The sequence below is a fragment of the Mesoplodon mirus genome (assembly GCF_964341445.2).
Source record: "Mesoplodon mirus genome assembly, chromosome: 7".
Taxonomy (NCBI): Eukaryota; Metazoa; Chordata; class Mammalia; order Artiodactyla; family Ziphiidae; genus Mesoplodon; species Mesoplodon mirus.
The window spans coordinates 68356524-68378026 of NC_138983.1; positions in this window are offsets into that span (position 1 = coordinate 68356524).

The window sequence follows — 21503 nt, forward strand, 5'->3', positions numbered from 1 at the left end:
CTGTGAATTTGGGGGGACAAACATTCAGACCATAGAAATGAGCAGTCTTTTGAATGCCCAAGAAAAATATGTGCACAGGTCCCCAGGTGTCAAGGCTGCTTTCGTCATTAGCCTTCTTTGATGGGCTTCTTGTATATCATTATTATTCCTACTTCTACAGACTAAAAAAAAATGTTCACAATAGTACAATGACTTGTCTAACTAAGGTGACACAGCAAGTAAGACCATACTGGGGCTTAGGATGCATGCTCTAAGGGAGGGTGACATAAGAGATCCTGACAGTATAGAGAAGGCAGAGGGCATGCCTGACTCAGAATGAGGTCAGACTTCCAGGACAGGTGAAGTTCTAACCCTTTGGAAGCTAGAAATAGGGACAATGGCCATTCTCTGGAAGACCTACGACTGGTTCAGTTTGAGTGACCAGAAACAGGCCCCCAAACCCAGGGTCAGGATTTGCACTTCTCTAAAGGGAGCTGTGGTCAGATGGGGAGGAAGGGGCTTTTCCTAGTACTCCTGTTTCTGGAGGGGCAGGGCCTCGGCCACCCCCATAACAGTGAAAGCCAGAGAACCAGGGCTTCAGGTGGCCTGGTTAAGTTGCTCCCACACAGCTGCAAAACGACACTCACACAAAAGGAGCAGAGTATGAAGGGAGGCTCCAGGCAGGGGGACGTCAGCGCTGTCGCCGCTCCAGCCCCAGTGCTGAGCCGGCTTGGGAGGCGGCCCCTCCCCAGGCGGCTTCAGAGGCCTGCAGAGCACGGTCCTGCAGTCCCCAGATGCGGACAGTAGGTGGCAGTGGGTGGTGAGAAATCTCGGTCCTCGCCGGGCTGGGGCTCCCGAGACCCAGCCGGGAGAAAAACGTGGCTGGGCTTCGGCCGCGCGGGAGAGAAACGCCCCCGGGGTGGGGCGAGGGGGCCGTCCCGGGACCCGGCGGCTCTGCCCCCGCCGAGGTCAGCGAGGACCGGGAAGGCGGGCTCCCTGGGGCTCCCGGTGCCCAAGCGGCTGTACTGTCACGGGGAGCCCTGGGGGGCCCTGCACCCTGCCCACTGCCTTCCTAGCCAAAATGTGTGCCCGGCGTGGGAATTTATTTCCTACGCAAATAACTTTTTTTTTTTTTTTTTTTTTAAACTGAAGAAGAAACTGCCGTTCAGAGAGGTTAAGGGATGGCTGTAGCCACAGAGCCGGCTGGCGCTGTGCAGGATTACAACCCAGTCCTGTCTAATGAGTCGGTGCTTTCTTATGTTCCAAGACCCAGTGGGGGATCCCCTTGCGAGAACGCCTGGGTATAACGTGGGGTGGCCTCCGGTCTGCGTTTAAAACTGTTGGCTCAGCCACAGTGTGGCCCTGGGCCGGTTTTGATTCCGCCCTGCGGCAGCGTCCAGCGAGGGGAGTAGCTGCGATGGCCTCTGGGTGGCCTTCAAGCGCCCTAATTCGCTCCGCAAGCCCAGACTGCACACCCTCCCCCTGCCCAGCATCCGGCCCCTGAGCAAGGACCCTGACAGAGCCGGCCCCACCTCTGTCTGCCTCCTCTAATAAGTAATACCGGGTCTCAGCCCCCTTCGCAGCCTCTGACATTTTACAGCCAGTCTTTACAGCCACCCTGCGAGACTGGCAGAGAAGGGGTGTTTATATTTACAAAAGAGAAAACTGAGGCTTCGGAGAGGTGATTTGCCAGTCAGTGCGTGGCTGAGCGGGTCTTGAACCCCAGGTCTTCCAAGCTGACCGGGCGGGAGCAGGGGTGCTGGCGCGAGAGAGTTCTCCTGCAGGCCAGGCCGCTTCAGCGCCTGCCTCTTCCAGTCCCGACAGCAGCGGGCGGGAGCCGCGGACAAATTAATTCACGCTATCTTTACATTATGTATAATGCTGCATGATTTTATTTTGCTTCGTTCCCGAAATCTTTTACAGTAATTAGTAGCCGAGTAAAATATAAAAATTAATGCAATATAACACTTTAATGGTAATAATACACCATCCTGTCTAATTAATAAAATCTGTTATTTCCAAGCACGATTATTTATTTGACAAATTGATAGCACACATCCTGTTCATACCCTCTTTCCTGGCTCCCATCCTTTCAGTTTATTGAATAAAATTGTAGCAGGAAAATAAACAGATTGTCTTCTGACCTGACAAGCAAGTGAGAAATAAACCCCTCGCTCATACATCTCTAATTGTTCTCAACAATATTCTCTAACACATGTCCAGGTCGGTTAGAAACAAATCTCAATTTCTCCATCCTTTTTTTCTTCTTCTTCTTAATAACTGTATCTCATTATCAGGAAACGAGATCTACCTCCCCTTTTTCTTTGGGTAGTGTTTGTATTGGGGCAGATTGGGAAAATGAATTTTTTCACTGTGTTCAGACATTCTGACGGCTCGCTGACGGAGCAATCGCTCGGGCTCTGTTGAGAGAGGCAGGCTGGGCTGCTCTGAGCTACTGCTGCAGAGGAACCCACTTCCCAGGCATCAGGAGAGGATCAGAAGGGGAGCGGGGAGGGAGTTCCCTGGTGGCCTAGTGGTTAGGATTCCCAGCTTTCACTGCTGTTGCCTGGATTCATTCCCTGGTTGGAGAACTGAGAGCCCACAAGCCGTGTGGCTCGGCAAAAAAAAGGAAAAAAAAGAAGCAGGGAGTAGGCTGGAAGGACTGTCATCAGGAGTTGGGAAAACAAAACCTGGAAAAGGGTTAAGGCAGGATATTCAGGCCTGGCAATATTTGTGGGTAGGGGCTGAGGAACAATGTCCAGCGTTACTGTGTGTGGAACTTGGGATGAAACACTGATCGAATTACAAACCCGAATGCGTATTATTTTATGTAACACAGGGACATTTTATATGCTGTGAAAATATGAAAGCATTTTAAGCTATAAATAGGGACTCTGAAGCAGAGATAGAGACACAGAGACAGATGGAGAGAAAGACACAAAGAGCAAGACAGAAAGAAAACGAAAAAAAGAGGTAGACTCACCATCTGAGGGTTGTTTTGCAGCATTCTTCTCTGAAAGAAAAATTGTGATGTGCTCTGTGTTTGGGGTAAAGCTATGCTATGCCCAGCTTTCAAGCTACATTTGCTGTAGTAAAAAAGGAAAAATCTCCAAGAGCACACAGGTGAAGAAAGTCACCCTCTCATGGAAGCTGGCCTTAGTACACAGGCAGAGGTGTATATACCTGAGCACACACATAACCACGTACGCATGCACGCACACACACACACACACACACATACAATCCACGATGGGTCTCCAGAGCCCTTTCTGATGTAAAACTCTATGGTGTTATGGGCACTAGACCCAAAACACACACACACACACACACACACTACAGACACAATGACACACAACAAATGCACACACACCCTGCTGAGCCCAGGCATTGCATCAGTGCACTCTTGCCCCATTGCTGAGACTTCCTGGGCCACCCTGCCTCCCCGTGAAGTCTCAGTACTCTGATCTTATTAAACTTCCCCCCACCTTTTCCTCTTGGTCTACTCCCCCACCCCACATCATTATCAGCTAATTCATTGTCTTAATAATAATTTTTAAAAGAATTTAAATAAGATTTGCTTGAGAGCATTTCCTAGTATCTCTGGAAACCCATAAAGTAGATGGTTACTTCAAGCTTTTTGCCAACACCCAGGTATACAGAAGGTGACTGATAAATGCAGTTTGAGTACTTTACCTTGTATAAAGTGCTTCCGTATGAATTGTTGTGGGACAGGGGTTACCATACCCATTTTACAGAAGAGGAAACAGGTAGCCTCTTTCCAGGAGGAAACACTTGGGATATTTATTAAAAAATAATATTTACTGAACACTTTCCATGGGTCAGATACTACCTACACACTTTATAGGCATTATTTCATTTAATCCTCACAGTAACTCCATTGTTCAGTTATTACTCCCAATACGATAGATGTGGAGACTGCTATTCAGAAGGTTTGTGTAATTTGCCCCAAATTATACAGTTAATATATGATAGGGCTTGGGTTTGAACACTCAGCTGTCTGGATTTGCAGTTCCTGAAAGTCCCATCTCTGATAGTCACTGGCTGAATGACTCTGAGCAAGTAACATTACTGGGACTCAGTTTCCTCAACTACAAGACGATTAAAATTCTCACCTCGTGGGATTGATATGAAGGCTAAAGGAGACTAGGTATATAGATACAGATATAGATATAGATATAGATATCTATATACATGTTTCATGCACAGCAGAATGCCAGGCATGCATTAGGAGTTTAATAAAGTCCATTTTTTTCCCTTCAATTTTCCTTTTGTCCTTACATCAGCCACTCCTCCAGAAATTGCCTAAAAGCTAACTCAGTTGGCTGGAGCTGCACCTAGTGGCAGTTCCAGGTTCCAAGCATTGGTTTTACCATTTGCAAAGTAGGGAATGAATGAACAGCTTTTTGTGAAGACAAAATGAGAGGTCAACACAGTGCCTGGTATACTGTTGGTGCTAAATAAATATTTGTGAAAGGAAAGAAGGGAGGGAGGGAGGAAAGGACCAGGGAAGTGGTGCACAGGTGTTTGGGAAGGACCTGTGCTCCAGTAGCTCTCAGGGCCAGGGGCCCGATCCCACCCCGGCTCCACCAAGCATTGGGCAGGAATGTTCCAGAGGATGGTGAGTGTCCTACGGACCCGCTCAGTGCCATCGATCAATATGCTTTATGATGTATCTCATTAAGCTTTTTAACGAGGGATCACGAGATGACAATTTATCCCAGAGCCATCACTCATTAAAATGCTATTTCAGGAGATGACATCGTTCCAACCTTAATTGGCAGAGTTTGCGTGACTGGAATCCCTTGAGAGCAGAGATGCCCCTTGTCATTTTCTCGTCACCTCTGGGGTAAGGGGCTCAGAGGGGCCCTGAGAGGCACATGAAATGAATTCGTTGGGTGTTGTAACAGCTCAGGCCCCAACTTCCCAGCTCCGGTCAGCTCCCACCAGCAGGTGGTGAGTCTCTGAGGGAAGGCAGGCAGCCTGTGGCTGTGCAGAGGCCCACATTCAGAGTCAGAAGCTCCTCCGATGTCTAGTCATGTTGGCTAAGGAAGTGACTGCTCCTGCTGAAGCGTCAGTTTCCTCATCTGTAAAGAAGTCATAGTCTTCCCTCCCACCCCCCACCTCACAGAGTTGTTTGCACGATTAAAGGAGATTGTGGAGAGCTTTATAGAGTAGTGGAAAGAGCACGGACTTTGAAGTGAAAGCCTCTAGTTCAACACTGTGTTCTGTGACCCACTAGCTGTGTGACTCTGTACAAGTTACTTAGTATCTCTGAAACCTGTTTTGTTTTGTTTTTTCATGTGCAAAATGAATCAATAATAGTGTCTACTTCAACAGCTTGCTGGGAAGATTTTAAGAGTTTTATATTCAGCCTGGTTTCTGAGGATACGGGGGACACAGAGATGAAAAGTCATGGCAGTTTCCTAAGGGATCCTGTCATACCTTAATATCTGCAGAGTAATATCTACACCAAGGACAAGTTACAAACCCAAAGAGGACCCGATTAAGCCATGCTGGCTGTATTCTAGAAGACATAAGAGAGGAGGTGGCATTTTAGCTAGACCTTGAAATAGGAGAGCTTTTTCAGTTGAAGAACAGAGGAAAGGGCATCCCAGGATGAGGGAACAATCAGTATAAGCAAAGAGCCCATAGTTGGAGAAAGTTGCAGAGAGGAGTGGTTTGTGGGTGAATAAAGGAATGACATAGTGAGAGAGGGAAAGAAGGCTAGGGGGGCCTGCTGAGGGCAGGTTTTAAAGTCCTTGAATGCTGTGCAAGAGCATTTGGACTTTACTATGAAGGTCACTGAAACCTCACAAAGGATGAGTTTAATGAAATCTCATGACAGAGCTTGGACCTCCGAGAAAGAAGGCATATTCGGGCGCTTCTGCCAACAAAGGTGGCTTGGAACCTGCAGAGTGAATCTCATCTGTTCACTGTGACCTGAGAGATCAGAGCCCCAGGCATAAAATGCCATAGCCTTCTGGGGACCACACCGCAAAACCAAAACGGCAATGGTACCCTGAATTTGGGACTGCTTTTCTCCTAGAGAAGGAGATTTGGAGAAGGAAACTACATTAGTTGAGCTGCTAACATGTATCAGGGATGTGGCGTTTAATTCTCAATTATGTGTGATTGTCCCAATTTACCAAATGATGCATTCGAGTCTCAGAAAAGGTCGGTGGCTTTCCTAAGGTGACCAGGTAATAAGAGCAGAGCCAGGATCTGATTTATGGTCAGCTGGTCCCAAAGCAGTGCTTCTACCACTGCATGCTCTCTCACCAAATGTTTTCACAGCTGAGACCTCCCATTTGGGCAATTTATCTCCATTTTTCGGAAGGGGATACTGAGACACAGAGAATTCTCCAAGAAGCATCTTGCCATGGACACCTTCCATAAGATAGCTTTCTGATAGAAAACAGAGATGGAATTCTGATCTGACAGCAATGGTGCTGAGGAACGTGTTTTCCTGGCACTCTGGGACAGAATTGATGGCCTAATTTCAATCTGTCTTTCCAGAAGCCATTTGCCTTTGCTCATTCCTGACTCTAAGGGCAGATGTGACCACTCTTGGCTCTTTGATTTTTGAAGGGGTAGAGATATGGCACGGAGCCACTTTCCTATTACATAATAAAATCATTCCCTTAACAAAAAAATGTTGGGGGTACGACTCACAGTTTCCAATTCAAGTGCTTTTCCAAAAAATAAGGGAAAAACATAGTTAAAAATACTTGAAGAAAGAATGCATCCCTAAATGTGAAATTATTCAGAAATAGGTATTTGTGATAGGGTTCAAAGTGTTCATGACAGCTACTACTTACACTGTTTAAAAAGTTGCAATTAGCAAAAGGCTTGGATGAAGAAAACATATCACAGGCATATTTATAAAACAACTTCCATCAGCCAAAGGAAAAATGGACAGAACTCTATTACAAGCTTTTTATATTTGAAGAGCAATTTCTAATAATATATCTAGAAGCCATTTCTGAAATTGACTTAGTGTGCATGATCTGGGATTAATGTTTGCTGCAAAATCACATGCTCGTTTGAACGTAAACATTTTGCACTTCCGTTCCACCTCCTGGTTTAGAAGAATGCACCTTCAATGTGTAAAATGATCTATCAAAATTAATTGTAAATGCCCTAATCCAATCGAGTCCACCTCATTAGGCAAACATTTAAATTATTAAGTTAAATAGTGGGATATTTCAATATAATCTTGTTATGCTATTTTTACGGCAGTACAAATGCTGTCTACGGATGGGCTCAGCTTCCCAGCCTTGCCGCTATTGTTGATAGCACTTACCACTTCCATCGCCAGATCTCACACCTGTAAGCTATAGGTCCAGTCACAAACACTCACTTTCTCATTCCCTCATACTTACTGACGGAGCACCTACTATGTGCCAAATTTCAGTTAGAGAAGACCTTCAGGATTATCTAGTCACCTGTTTTTGCAGATACTGGAACTGAGGTTCTGAGAGGTTGGATAATTTTCCATGGATCACACAGCAAGTGTGTGTCAGAGGTGCATGGAGAAGCCTGGCTTCCTGACTCTGCCTCCATCCCTCTGCTCTCTTTTTCACTCTCTTGAATGGGTTTCCCTGCCCATCTCCCTTTCTACTTTAATTCAAATAGAAATATAGAAATAAAATGAATCAGGTCCATGCTGGACATATTTTTAATAATTAGTATTTTGCAAAATGACACTTTTATCCTTCCCAATATCGTACAAGATATATTCCCAACCTGGTTTTTCTTCTCAGAGCTTTAAATAGCTTGTTCTTTCCAAATTCCTCCAGCCAGCAAACAGCTATTCATCATTAGATATTTCCTTGAAGGCCAGCCCAACAGAGACATGTTTGGAAGAAATAAGATCTGGATGTCTCAGATTCCAGCCCCTAAATTAGTCTCTGGGTATGTGTATGTTGCAGGGAGGAAGAACAGAGAGGAAACAAACAGGAACTAAAGCAGGCCTGAGGTCGAGGCATCACTAGGGGCGGGATGCCCACATTGGGATCCAGAAAATACACAATCCTGTCCTCACCAGAGCCCCTCTCTCCTTCCCCTCAAAGGAGTATGTCCATGCTCCCTAAAGATTCAGATTTCACACCAGTTTTGAGGGCAGTTCTAAGGGACATCTAGACCCTACCCTACTCTTTGCCTGTGAGTGAAATGAAGACCTTCCCTGTGTGCCCTTTTCACATGTGGACACAGTTCTCTTTTCCTTATCCCTGGGGCATGACTGAGACAGGGATAGAGCTACCAAAGACATTCCCAAGGGGAACTAAGAACAGAGAGGATCGTGAATCTGGGTAATCCATCTTGCAGAGTTTAGCTCGTTCTCTGATCCAGGCCCCAGGGCTGCATTATGACTTTCATGAGTCCTGGTAGGCACTTTTGCCTCCAAGGGTAACTTCCTCCATAAAACATTAAAAAAGTTAAAAACTTAAAATTATATTTTATGACCATCAGTGTAAAGAGGAATATATTAATATTCTAAAATAAAACATTTTTTCAACCTAAAACTTTTTGTTCTGATTTTAAAAGAAATTAAAATGTTTTTGTGAACCCCTCCCGAACATACCATGGGCCCTGGGTGCTGAGCCTACTGTGGTTAATGGATAAATCGGTACTGCCATGCCCAAGGGCATGAAGCCCAAGGAGAAGAGAGCCTCCCACTCTGCTTCCATTTGGTGGGTGAACATCAACCTCAACAGCCTGGAAATACCCCACTTCTTTGGATGTGGGCAAGAGGGAAGAGCTTTATCTCCCATCCTCTCATTTTCCATTTCCTGTCTGTGTACCAGTTGAAAATCATTGGTGTAGGAAGATGAAACCCTCTTTAACAACGATCAAACTCAGGTTCTCCAAGGTTATCATTGGAGGAGGATGACCTTTGTTCCTTGTCCTCTCAGTTTGATTCCTTCTGACACCATCACACCAGTACTGTGTGGAGACACATTCTTTACATACTAAAATGCAGCTCAGTTAGGGTTAGAATCATCAAAAAGACCTTCCCAAGGGAAGTAAATGTAGAGAATACTGTGAATTCATGATACTAAAGGACCCATAAGAACAGAACATGTTTGTAGCTATGACTCAGCAGAGGAACCTGGGTTGCCTTTGTTTAAAGGGCTGTAGAAACTGGAACTTTATACACTACTGGTGGGAGTGTAAGCAGGTACAGCCACTCTGTAGAAGCATTGGCAATATCTGCTAAAGTTGTCACACGACCCAACGTTTCTACTCCTAAGTAGTGCATTGAACCATATGAAACTGCCAACGTTTGGCTGTTTTTGATGTACAAAAACGGCAATCTAATTTGATTCAATCTAACATATAACCAACAGAGATGCATATATACGTTCATCAAAAGTCATGTGTAAGATTGGTCGAGCAGCCCCATTCACAGTAATCAAGCACTGGACACGGTGAAAAATCCATCAGCCATAGCATGGATAAGTAAATTATGGTTTGTTCATAGAACAGTGCATGTAGTGAGGATAAATAAATCACAACTACGTACAACAACTTGGAGAGCTCTCACAAACACAATGCTGATTGAAAGAAGCCAAACACAAGAGCGTATATGTTGTATGATTCCATTTATATAAAATGCAAGCGCAAACACTACTAATCCCTGTTGTTAGAGGTCAGAAAGGGATTACTGTAGAAAAAGGGGACTAGGTATTGACCTAAAAGGCAAATGAGGGATGCTTTCTTGATCTGAGGACCAGTTTCATGGGCATGTGTACTTTGAGAAAATTCACCAAGCTACATGAGTTGCACATTTTTCTATATGTGCATTTTCCTTTCTTAAAAAGTTTAGCTAAAAAAAAATGAGTAGGCTGCAAGAGGACTCAGGCAGCTGTTAGGGCAGAGACCACACCAGCTGGCTCCAGGGGCGCCTGTACTCTGCCCTCCAGTTCTTGTTTGTGCCTTAGCAGATTTTTTGACCATTACCTAATACAGGCTCTGTGCCAACTGCTTCAAAGGCTTTATCTCACTTAATCTCCAGCTTAACATCACAGTGGAGTCTATTATTGTTTTATTTTGAAAAAATTTTATTGAAGTATAGTTGATTTATAATATTGTGATAGTTTCAGGTGTACAGCAAAGATTCAATTATATATGTGTATATTTTTTTCAGATTCTTTTCCATTATAGGTCATTACAAGATATTGAATATAGTTCCCTATGCTATATAATCAACAAATCCTTGTTGTTTATTTTATATATAGCAGTTTGTATCTGTTAGTCCCATACTCCTAATTTATTCCTCCCCACTTCCCTTTCCCCTTTGATAACTGTAAGTTTGTTTTCTATGTCTGTGAGTCTGCTTCTGTTTTGTAAATAAATTCATTTGTATTATTTTTTAGATTCCACATATAACTGATATAATATTTGTCTTTCTCTGACTTACTTCACTTGGTATGATATTCTCTAGGTCCATCCATGTTGCTGCAAATGGCAATATTTCATTCTTTTTTGTAGCTGAGTAATATTCCATTGTATGTATGTACCACATCTTCTTTATCCATTCATCTGTTGAATGGACACTTAGGTTGCTTCCCTGTCTTGGTTATTGTACGTAGTGTTGCTATGAACACTGGGGTGCGTGTATCTTTTCAAATTAAAAGTTTTTGTCTTGGGCTTCCCTGGTGGTGCAGCGGTTGAGAGTCAGCCTGCTGATGCAGGGGACATGGGTTCGTGCCCTGGTCTGGGAAGATCCCACATGCCACGGAGCGGCTAGGCCCGTGAGCCATGGCCGCTGAGCCTGTGCGTCCAGAGCCTGTGCTCCGCAACGGGAGAGGCCACAACAGTGAGAGGCCCGTGTACCGTAAAAAAAAAAAAAGTTTTTGTCTTTTCAGATATATGCCCAGGAGAGGGATTGCTGGGTCAAAGGGCAGCTCTATTTTTAGTTTTTTTTTTTTTTTTTTTTTTTTTTTTTTTTTTTTTTTTTTTGCGGTATGCGGGCCTCTCACTGTTGTGGCCTCCCCCGTTGCGGAGCACAGGCTCCGGATGCGCAGGCCCAGCGGCCATGGCTCACGGGCCCAGCCGCTCCGCGGCATATGGGATCCTCCCAGACCGGGGCACGAACCCGTATCCCCTGCATCGGCAGGCGGACTCTCAACCACTGCGCCACCAGGGAGGCCCTATTTTTAGTTTTTTAAGGAAGCTTCATATTGCTTTCCATAGTGGCTGCACCAATTTACATTCAAGTTGGATCCTGTTATTAGCCCTATCTGATGGATGGAGAAACTGGGGCAAATGATGCTTGCAGAGGCTAAGTAAATTGCCTAAATGCACACAGCTATAAGAAATGCCAGGACCGTGTTCCTCCCTAGCCCTCACTCTTTTTTTTTTTTGCAGTACGTGGGCCTCTCACTGTCGCGGCCTCTCCCGTAGCGGAGCACAGGCTCCGGACGTGCAGGCTCAGCAGCCATGGCTCACGGGCCCAGCCGCTCTGCAGCATGTGGGATCTTCCCAGACTGGGGCATGAACCCACGTCCCCTGCATCAGCAGGCGGACTCTCAACCACTGCGCCACCAGGGAAGCCCACAAGCCCTCACTCTTAATGTCCACACTGCAGAATCAAAGTCATGGAGATCACCCCAGACAACTGAACTTTACAACTCCCTTTGATTTGGGTCCAGATCCTGCCTATCTGGATCCCACCTTCTCTCACTGGTCCCTGGTCTTGTCCTGCCCAGCAGCATGGCTACCCACAAACCTGTAAGATCCCTCGGAAGGGACCAGAGCCATGCCATTGGGGAGGTCACTTGCCCAATACAGAAGAGATGTGGTTTCCCCCTTGCTGCCTGTTAGGCCAGGCCCAGCCAGCCCATAGGACCACAGCATCTCTGTGGCTTATGCCAGGGACACCTCAGCTCCATCTTCTTGTGCTTATGTACTTTATGGACTTCAGTTCTGAGTGTCCCTTTAAATGTATCTGTGTTGGTTTATGTGAAAATATAATATACGGAAAATTATGTAGCCGTGGGCCACAACAAAGGCAAACTCAGCCTCTGCCTTCTCTGACCACAAACTCAACCTTGCCTGGCCCCGGGTCTTCCCACAGCACTGTTCCTGTTCCCTGTGAGTGTGGGAAGAAGTGCCAAGAAGAAAGGCAGGAAAGAGCACTTCCTGAGTGGACCGTGCGAGTCCCTTTATGTACTCTTTCCCTTTAATACACGCAACACCCCTGGGAACTGGGTATCGTTATCCTCATCTTATTACTGAGGAATCTCAGGGAGGTTGACTGTGAAGGCTGTTGTTTTCCCTGGCATGGGATGGTGAGGCAGGCAGAACAAACTGATGAGCATTCAGGGCAGCCAAAACCCTTCCTCTCATGGTCTATATTCAACATTCCCAGAGGCCTTGCGTTGGATGTGGACCCATTCAGAGAGCTCACTGTCTCTTGATCTTGGTTATGTTAGCAAGGCACACATGCTGGAGCACACAGGAGAGAGCCAGCACCTCCTGTGAGGGGCAAAGGAAGAGAGATATTAGCAGCTGGGAGTTCTGGGTTCCAGCTCAACTACTCGCTCCATGTGGCCTTGGAAAAATTAGTTCCCCTCCTGGCCCTGAACTTTCACACCTGGGCAACGAGGGAATGGGATGTACTGATGTCTGCTGGCCTTCCCAGCTCTAGTCCTCCGGCATCTGTGAGGAGGTGTTCTTGGACCTGGACCCTGAAGTATTGGTACCACCAGGGAAATACTCTAAATTTCCCCCAGAGTGGGAAAGTCAGGAAGGAACTTGCCCCCTTGGTCCCTGGCTCAGGTAGGAGTCTGAGTAACAGAGACAAGCACAGGCCTGATCTGGTAGGGATGGCAGATATGCAAGTACATGGGGCATCTGCAGGGTCTGTGGGCCAGGGCCCACCAAAGGCATGGGGTGCTAGGCAGTCAGAGGAAGGGTCAAGAAGGTGGGTCCTGAAAGGGGAATTAAAACAGCACCAGATCCATGCCCACTTGCTGCAGCTTCCTACTTTATGTGTTCAATTCCTGGCCCCCATGCACCCCAGCTTATAACTCAGGGGTTCTTACTCTGGAATTCATGCTCTTTGAAGTTGTTTGCAAAATAATACTTGTAAGTAAGTTATGAGCATGTTTCTGAGTTATAAGACAAGAAGCTTTCATTAGATTCTGAAAGAACTTAGACACACACGCACATGCACATACACACACAGTTAAGAACCTCTCTTCCAGTTCAAACACATCCCTTCTCCACTCCCCCCACCTCTTCCCCTTATACAGGCCTTCATCATGAGTGTCTCAGGCTATTGCAGTCATCTCCTATCTGGTCTCTTTGCCTCCAGCCTCATCTTTTTCCAATTCAGTTTCCACAGAACCCTCAACTCCCTCCCCTTCCACAAACTCAGCTTTATCAGCCTTCCTTGACCTTGCATTGTCTGTAGATAAAGTTCAGAGTGTTTATTAGCTCAGCCTACAAGGTTCTTCCAAATGTGGCCCCTGATTCCTTCTCCAGCCTCACCTCCCAACAATCCCCCTCCCCGTGCCCACTTAGCTATAGTCACATCCCCGTGATATCTCAGCTCTACAACTTGCATATTCTATTCTCTCTGGTGGAATTCCCTGCCCTCTTAATTTGTTGAACTCTTAGGATGTAAATACCATGAGAAAAGCCTCAGTCTGTTTCATTCATTGCACTATCCCAACACACAGTGAGTGTCTGACACACGCAGACATTCAGTAAATATTTACTGTGAACAAATAATTGATTGAATGAATCCTTCAGGATCTAGATCAAGAGTTCCTCCCTCCTGAAGCTTTCTCTGCCATGGTGGAGATGGTCATTCTGTTGGATCCATATCTCACTATATTGCAACTATTTTTTATTATATGTGACATTATTAGGTGACAGTATATTTGTCATTATTATATGTCACTGGACTGTAAACTCTAACTTCACAGACCCAATCTGATGATCTTTTATATCTGCAGTACCCAGATCAAGGCTTGGCACCTACCAGTCGCTCCACAGAAATGTCTCTTAAATGGGGGGGAGGAATGAATGAATGCCCACTCAAACTCAAGCCAGTCTTTGCCCATCAAAATCCTACCCATTCCTTGAGGTCTGTCTCAAATTCTACTTCCTTCATGTATATGTTCCTTCCCTTGGCCCCAATTTGATATGATTTCCAGCTTCTCTGATTTCCCCTGGAGTTTTGTCAAACCCTCTCTCATGGACTGATTTTATTCTCCCTAATGCTAACAACTTATCAGGAAGCTCTCCCTTACTCGTTGGCGTACTCCTTGAACCCTGGAGATGCATCTGTCCTGTTCTGTATCCACCCCCACCCTTGCCTGCTAACCCAGCCCTTGCACACTGCTCAGTGCTATGATACATTACGTGGGTTTGTTGCTAAATTGAATTGCATATTTTCCCACATTTTGGTTGGATCTACAGTTTCTTCTCCTTAGACATGTGACAGCTTCAGCTTTTTACAAAATCTTGTTCTACAAAGAAAAAAGAGAAAGACTCGCTGGCCAGTGTGGAAGCTTCGTAGGAGCATTCAGCTCTTTGCATCCTTCCCATGCACACACCTCCAACCAAAACTGCTCACAGGAGAGCCAGCCAAACCCCTTAGAAAACTGACACAGCCAGGCATTCACACTTCAGAAAAAATAAAGATTCAGAACGGGAAAAAAAATCATTATGGGCTGCAGCCATCACACAGTGAGAAGCACTAATTATTCTGTGTAGCCTGAGTTTTTCTTAGTAGGCAAACTCTTTTGAATATTAACAAATATTTATTTAGGAATTAATAATTGACATCTATTAAAGCGTAATTTATGGAGAATGAATTCCTCTTGGTTTGGGTTCCCACTGCTGGGCTACATCTGGCTGCTCCAGGAGTGACTCTTTTCTTTTGTTAAAGCAAGATGCAGGGGGAGAGCTCGAGCTGGGAACAGGGACATGCTTCAGTGGCTGCACAGAACAAAGTGCAGTAGGAGGGCGCCAGGTTAAGACTCACCCCCGACACTGCCACTCCTGTTTGTGTGGCCTTGGGAGAGTTCTTACCCTCCAGAGCCTCCCTTCCAAGGCTAAGAAACAGTCATCTTTATGTCTACCTTTATTTAGGTGGACATGCTTGGTTGCGAGTAAAGGAAATTATTTTGTGTTGGCTTGAGCAATTCAGGGGAATTTGGGTAAGCAGCTGGATCGTCTCCTGAAGCCCTGCCCAGGGGTATGGCTGGGCATCAGGAGCCCCTGGGAGCCAGGGCTGGTAAGCTCTCAGCTCACTTTCTGGCTCTCACCTCCACTCTTCTCCATGCACCTGCTGTTCTCATCCCTTCTTTGGACTCCAATGACAAAAGCTGCCTCCTTGTAGCTCCTGAGCTTTCCCGACCCGGGTGCTGCCATAGAAGACAGTGTGACTATCCCATTTTGTCCCCATTTCTACCTAGCTCTGAGTAGTGCTGTCTGCTTAGTGGAGAGGTACCTGTCACACAACCAACCATGGACAGGAGCACAGGGTACTGTTTACTAAATCGCCTTCCAGGTACCACTGTTTATTCGCTCATCATTCATTCATTCAACAACCATTGACCAAGAGCCCACTCTGTGCCAGGAACTTTCTGAGTGCTGAGCAGTGAATGAGGCAGAGAGGTGTGTGGATCGGAGAGGTCACTCTTGTCCCTGAGAACAGGTCATTCCAAGAGAAGCAGCATCGGCAGAGAATCAATAGGAAACCATTCACTCATCTAACTCTGCGAGGCTGTGGGAAAAACACAAGGAAAGTTCTAAGTCTTTGCAAAATTATAAGAAATTATTCTGTTATCAGACATTCTTAGGGGAAACTAATAAGAAGTTAGAGAAAGAGGAAATGGGAGAATGGAGAAAGAAGGCAAAAGAAAAAGGAAAGACCACGGAAATAGAAACAACAGGGAGGTTGATTTTGGACCAATATAAGACTTATTTTTACACTTGGAGGCTTTGAAAATTAAAATGAACAGTGGTGAGCCCTCCATCACTGGAAAGTATTCAGTCCCAAACTAGATGACCTGCAGTCAGGGCTGATTTAAAGATCACTCATAAACTGGGCAAGAGATGGATCAGGTGACTGAAGGGTGCTGTCCCATTCCACAGTTTTGGGAACCAATTTGCATAGTCAAATTCAAGGCCTTAGGAAATGCCACAGGGGGACTGTCACCCCTGGCCTCCCAAGACAAGGGCTTACACCTCATTTTAACATGCAATAAAAAGAGCAATTCATCTCCTCTGGAATGCAAAACTGTGAATTTGAGTGAAATATGCAGTTTTCATTATGTTAAAAATCTACTCATTACAATCAGGATAAGAGGATGTGAATAAGACAAATTGATCACCACTTTAAATGTATTAATCAGCTTGCAACTCTTGTCACCAGTCAAAACAGAACAGCCAGACATTTATTCTGTCTCAGTTGTGTTTTAGAGCCCATCTCAGGGGGCCACAGGATCAGTGAGCCTCCCTATGCAGTTTATGGGTAAGCAGTCTCAGCACATTGCAAAAGTTCTTGCCCGCTTACAATTTGACTAAGAAAACACAATTAAATAGGTTTACTCATTCTGCAAATATTTATTGAGTACATACTATGTGCCAGCCATTGTGTAAGGCTTTGGAGATGTAATGATAAGTCAAAGCTGACCCTTGCCCTCCACATTCTTATGGTTTAGTCAACAGGCAGATGTGCAAGCAAACAATTACAGTAAAGAGTAACTGGGGCTAAATCAGTGGTCAGCATGAAGTGCTCTAGGACTAAGGACTAAGCTGGAAGTTGTGGTTGTGGTTGGATGTCCAAGCATGAAAAGGATACTCTGTACAGATCTGTCTAAGCTTTAGGTCTGGGAGAGAATGAAGGCTTTAGTGAGAAGAGAGGCTAGCCCATCTCCAGATTTAGGATATCAGAGGTGCAATAAAGAGGCCCAAATACTAAGTTCAGAAAGGACATGTCTTCTAGTCTATCTAGGTTCCTTTCCTAGCCCAAAGGAAAGCCATGAAACTGGTCTCAACCCCTCCCAGGCAGTGCCTTAATTCTCTCTCTGTCCCTGACATAATGGCCCTTGGGCTTTGTGGACTAAGTAAGAGGCAGGTCGGGTTAGGACCTAGGATCATTGGCAAAGAGAAGGAAGTTGATGGAAGGATTTATTCAAACAATAGGCAGAAGGCCAATCTCCCAGAAAGTGAGATTCTGGGGGGAGGTTGGACTGGGAGGAAGTCCAGCGGTTGGGCTGGGTGAAGCCCCAGCAGGATTCTCGGCTCTGGGACTGTCTCCCTTCTCAGAGAACACAATATCAATTCAAGGATTCGGGTGCAAGGGAACCCGGAGCAGAGCCACTTGCCAAGCCTGGGGCAGGAGGTGGCAGTGCAGCCAGAGTTGGAGCATGCCAAGAACAGGGCTCCTTGTTCAGCACCAGCACCTTCAATGCCCCCTGCCTGAGAACAGGAAGGCAAGGCTGAGCTGAAGTGTGGGGGTGACTAACCCTCCCCTGGGGTAGTAGGAGCTTTAGTAACAGAAAGCCTGACATATGACCACCAACCCTTCCTCCTTCCAGTTAAGGCCAATGCTCAGAAGGTTGTCTAAAATCCTAGAGGTAGGTTCATGGGAAGCCTGATACCTAAATGAATTGAAACACTTCAGCTTGGGGCTGGGGACTCAGATATCAGTGGGAAAGTGGGGAAGGAAGATGGAACCACCCAGAAAGGGGGAGCAGCCCAGGAGATTTCTTTAGCTGCCTTTGCTCCAAGCCTCGCGGAAAACGTAGAGGAACTATCTGAGGTTAAGAAAAGCCAGGTATCTTCTGGCAGGATCGCTTTTATTCTAAGCAATCCATGAGGCCAAACAATCAATCCACTGAGTTGAACTTTACAAGTTACTGATTGTTTTTTAACTTCAATTATCTGCTGCTGACAATTCCATTATGAGAAGGAAGAGAGGTGTAAATTCGATCTAGGGGCCTCTGGAGCAGGGCATTTATCTGGCTTTATGAGGCTGTGAGAGACCATAATGCATGTTTTATGGGCCCATTCCCATTTTTAATCTGCTTTGATAAGATCACTATGCTAGAAGGATACATAAACTCACTGGCAGGCCCGGCTCAAGACAGAGACAATGATACTGGCTTGGGAAGAAGGTTTTGCTCCTGAAGGTAGGGCCCATGGGGAATTCCCTGCATGTTGACTCTTAGGATCTTGCTCACTCAGGGCAGTCTTGTCCCATCCTCCCAGACACCCGCTTCATAAGATCCTGGGTGGTAGCAGGCATGAGAGGGCACAGACCTCAGACTGTGACCGAGTAAATCGCCTTAACCTGTCCTTCAGGACATAGCAGAGCAGCATTTTCCAATGATCAGCATATGTAGAGAATAGGAGAAAATGGAATTCACAGGCATAGGAACTGACAAGGTTCTAGGCACAGATTTCTGAGCCTAGCTCTTAGAGTCAAAGGTTAATGGAATCCCACCACCCCCAGCCTTGAACATCTCCAATCATCCGCCATCTTGGATCTTCCAACCGTATTCCCTGCTTCAGTTCTCCCGTTGGAAGAGGGACAGAGCATGAGTATTACCTGAGACAGGGACAACTGATTCCTGATAAATCTTAACATGCTCCCCACCATGGTATCCTCTGCAGTTAGGTTGGGGCTGCATACCAGGTCCATAGGCTGGGAGTGGAGTCGTCCGTGCTGTTTCCAGCTCAAAGCGGTTAAGAGTGAATTCTCCACACTTTCTTGCCCTTCCACAGTGTGAGAAATGAGGACTGTCAAGATATCAGAGATGAGCAGTGGGCATAGTTGTTACCCCTGGATCACTGTTGGAAAAGTGCCTCCAAGAATTCTGCCTGACCCATATGGCACTTGGTTGAGTTCTGTCACCGAGATTTGGGGACTGTTTGCTCTTGCTGTCTGGGTTAGCCTAGCCCAACAGATACACCAAGCACCTTCTATGAGCCCAGGACTTCACTAGGTTACTTCCTACAGATTTTCTCAGAACAATCTTATGAATGTGTGCTCCAGGAGAGTTTTTACCTAGTACAGTTTGGGGGGTGATGGGATTTCTACATCCTCAAGATCCGTTTTTCCTGTGTACCTCCAGATCTCATGCCAGACTCCTAGCTCTAGAGACTCTTGGGTTCTGCCTGTTTTTAAGGATTCTCCTGAGAATCCAGGCTGTTCTCCTGACCACATTTTGCCCTGAACTTGACAGTCTCTGGATGCTGGAAGAATTCACCATTTTACTGAATTTAGTTTACTGGAAGGTGACTAAAGAGTGTATAAGATATTAACTTTTAAGTCAGACAAATCTGGGTTCAAATCTTAGCATTATCATTTCATCCATTCATGCATGCATTCACAGTACATAAAATGCTGTCAACACCCAGATGCACCTCTCCAGCTTGGACTGTTACTCTAAACTCCAGTTCCACGTAACCCACTGTCTTCTTGGCCTCGCAGACACAACTAGAGCTCTGTAACCCCAGAGCTTCCTCCAGGCTCCCCTTTTTCATTAAATGGTGCCTCCATGAGCCCAGATGCTCATATCAGAAGCATCCTTGAATCTTCTTCTTTCTTCTCTTCCTTCTCACCTATAGTCTAACCATCACCTATTTCTATAGATTCTATTCCAAATATCCCTTGAGTTCTTGTGTGCATTTCTTTTTTTTTTTTTTTTTTTTTTTCTTTTTGCGGTATGCGGGCCTCTCACTGTTGTGGCCTCTCCCGTTGCGGAGCACAGGCTCCGGATGCGCAGGCCCAGCGGCCATGGCTCACGGGCCCAGCCGCTCCGCGGCATATGGGATCCTCCCAGACCGGGGCACGAACCCGTATCCCCTGCATCGGCAGGCGGACTCTCAACCACTGCGCCACCAGGGAGGCCCCTTGTGTGCATTTCTATATCCACCATTCTGGTCCAAGTTCCTATTCTCTCTCACCTGGTATAGATAAATAGCCTCTTTACTGTACTTCTAATTGCCCCCACTCTACTCATTCTCTGCCCAGAAGCCAAAGGATCTACTCAGAATGTATTTAAGGCTTTGAACTGCATTTAGTAGGGTAGAAATTCCAAATTCATATGTAGCCCAGAGTGATCTGTGTACCGTCTCCTGACCTCATGCCCTCTTCTCTTTCTCTCTGTGCCAGCCTTCTTTCCATCCCTGATCAGTTTCTCAGATGGGCCCCATCCTGCCTCTGCCTGGAGTACTAGCTTGCTCCTGGCCTGACCACCTTCCGTCATTATTGTAAAATTCAACTTATATGTCACACTCTCAGGGATGCTTTCACTAAACTCCTGATCTAGATTTGGTCCTCCAGTGTAACTTCTAATCGCACCCTGTACTTTTCCTTTATTTCAGTTTGAACTTGTATATTTATTTATGTGTTTATTTTTTTAATGTCATCTCTTTGACTAGACCATAAGCTCCACAGGGGCAAAGGTAACCCACAGTGTCTGGCACACAGCATGTGCTCTGTATATGCTGTTAAATGGATGAAGGAGTGTTTATTGAGTGGAAGGCAGGTACTGCTGCTACAGGGGGAACAGGGGCCTAGCTTCAGGGACCAACTAAGGTGTGCATATACAGGGACCCTACTGTAAGAAATGCTCTGAGAAGCCCATATTTATTTATAAGATATCAAAATGAGAAAGTGCTGATATAAAAATAGGTTATTTGGGGGGCTTCCCTGGTGGCACAGTGGTTGAGAGTCCACCTGCCGATGCAGGGGACACGGGTTCATGCCCCGGTCTGGGAAGATCCCACATGCCGCGGAGCGGCTGGGCCCGTGAGCCATGGCCTCTGAGCCTGCACGTCTGGAGCCTGTGCTCCGCAACGGGAGAGGCCACAACAGTGAGAGGCCCGCGTACCGCAAAAAAAAAAAAAAAAAAAAAAAAAAATTATTTGGGACACAGGCTTCTTCCTAGGAATCATTCAATAGCTAACATTTACGCAGTGCTTACTATGTGTCAGGTGCTGTATCTAAATCAACTATTCATCCTCACCAAGGCCCTAAGAGGTAGAGTCTGCTTTTGTGTCCATTTTTAAAATGGGGAATTTGAGACACAGAGGGGTTTAGTGACTTACCCAAGGTCACACAGCTAATAAGTGGCATAGCCAAGATTCTTGCCCGGGCTTTCTGTATCCAGAGAGTGCTCTTAGCCACTTCACGCTATTCTAGGAAATGTTTCTTGCTGCTCTCTAAAATAGCAGATGACTGACAAATGAATTTTAGGCCCACAACTCAGATAGACACCAAAAATAGGGACATAACATCAGAATTCTCAGACAGATTGTGAGATACGGCTAGGACACAGCATTTCCTGACAGTGTCAGAAAGCTGGGGAGACCTGGGAAGACCTAGTCTGGCCATCACTAACTCACTGTGACATTGGACAGGCTACTTCATTCTCCGAGGGGTTGGATTAGTTCATCTCTCAAGTTTCCTCAAATTTAATACTCCAGAATTGTGTGCTTGTTTAGGGAACAATGTTGAATCAAGT